This window comes from Rana temporaria, chromosome 4 (assembly GCF_905171775.1).
Source record: "Rana temporaria chromosome 4, aRanTem1.1, whole genome shotgun sequence".
NCBI lineage: Eukaryota > Metazoa > Chordata > Amphibia > Anura > Ranidae > Rana > Rana temporaria.
Window position 1 is genome coordinate 438,512,929 of NC_053492.1, and position 1,978 is coordinate 438,514,906.

The 1,978-nt window shown below is 49.6% G+C and overlaps 1 pseudogene; it reads left to right on the forward strand.

Moving 5' to 3' along the window:
- Positions 1-255: 255 nt before the first annotated feature.
- Positions 256-386, forward strand: LOC120938685 (annotated as a pseudogene).
- The last annotated feature ends 1,592 nt before the right edge of the window (positions 387-1,978 follow it).

The window sequence follows — 1,978 nt, forward strand, 5'->3', positions numbered from 1 at the left end:
TTAACACATTTGATTGTGAGTATCACTACTACTGTTACATTTTTTTACTAAAATGTTATCCTGGTAATGTATAAGGTCGGTGCACCCTCCACTTTCTTTGTTTCGGTTCTAAGGACACCCTTTGTTCTGAGGAGGGCAGCAAGACCACAGGCATTCCATATGTTATCCAGAGGGTTGGCTGCACCACTTATCTATAGACTGGCCCCCAAAGCGCAGGAGATTGTGTTAAGCAGTAAAAACCTGACAGGTGTTCTAATCCCTTCTCTGCCTTTTGGCTAAGATCAAGTGTAGTATCTGTTCTTATCAGTTGCCAATAGGTGGTGCTAAGCTGACTGTCCCCGGTACCCTGTGGCAGGGGGAAAGGGATGGCAGTCGGCGGACGCTAAGCCTGTTGGCGTGGAGGTGGAAGCCTTCTGATCGGGACAGAGAGGCATGAGGTCGAAGCCAAGAGGCCGGGTCCCTGGCCGTTGGCCTGGATTTGGTGGTATCTGCCCCAGTCAGTTGTTCTAGAGGGAACCCTTGCTTCTTCTTTAACCGGGAAGGAGCGGGTAGTACTTCCAGAATGTGATTAGGTGGGAGAGATAGGGGTTGTGGGTAGAGCCTGCTTAGGTGGGTTCTCCCCGACCTCTTCTCCCACCTTCCTGGCTGGGAAGGGTGCTGCCGGTCCGGACCGGGGGCTAGGGACCGTTGAAAAGCCCGTGGAGACTGTGCCCCTGGAGTGGCAGTCCAGGGTTGCCATACATTGCACGAGTGTTTGAGGGGCACTCATCGTGTGGCACCTTCAGGTCACTGATCTCCACACACACCTTTTTGACACCTGCCGCTAGGGCCCGGCCTTTTGGCTAGGACCAGTGGAATTTTTGTTTCCTGGCCGGAGGGCCGGCCAATGTATAGCACATTGGTCACTTTCCTCACTCTCCCATCTTCCTTCTCCCCACTTTCTTTTATTATTTTCCCCTGTTTGTCTTGTTTTGTCACTTTTTCTGTTTGGTGCTTGCACTTTTAGTGTGGCGAGTAGGGTGCTGGTCCTCGGGCCTGCCTCTGAAAGTCTTGGGAGTTGGTGGACCCGGCCTTCTGGCTAAGTTCGCCGGCTCTCATGGGGTCTCCCTTCGGGTGAGCCTCACCGAGGAGGGTTCTGTTTCGGCAGTCCCTCCAAGGATGTTGGGTCCTTGTGGCTTCAGCTGCTTGGACCAAGATGGGTCCATATGGCTTCGGCTGTATGGACCACAGTAACTCTTTTCCCTGTCAGGAGCCTAACGCCCCGGGGGATCAGAGACGGGTCCTCTTCGGAGGACCACTGACGTATGCACCCGTCGAGGTTTTTTGTGATTTCACTCTTTATGTGTGTGCACATTTTTCTCTGCACCGGGTGGAGTTTTTGGGTTGTGTTTTGCACGCCACAGGCTTTTCAACAGAAAAAAGGTGTTCTAATCCCTCTCCACTCTATCCAAAAGTAAAAACAAAAGCTTTGCTTTTAGCCCTGGTTCACACTGACTGCTCAGCTGAACTCACATGATTTCATTCCTGCATGTCAGTCCCGACTTCGGAGGCGATTTCAGAGAAATCTGTTTGGTTTTCTACACAGATGTCAATGGAAATCGCACTCCAAAATCTCCGAAAGTAGTACAGAAATGACTTTTGGGAATCAGTGCGATGCCGCAAAAGCCATGTCGCACCGATTCGGACGCTGCCATTTACGGCAATTGCTGCCGATTTGGCATGTAATTCGAAAAGTCAAATCGCATGCCAAATCACATCAATGTGAACCAGGGTTATACTTTTAGACAAATGTTACCTTTATATATGATTAGTTCAAATGATAAACATGCGATGTGCTGAAATATCACCACTGGCAGATCTGAAGGGATGCCTGCTGCTATGGCGGAGCCTTATCTCTCACAATCTGAGTTTATTTCAAGGCGATATTTACAATTTCATTGCAAATGTCAGAAAAAAGAAGTCTAGTCTTTTATTCCAA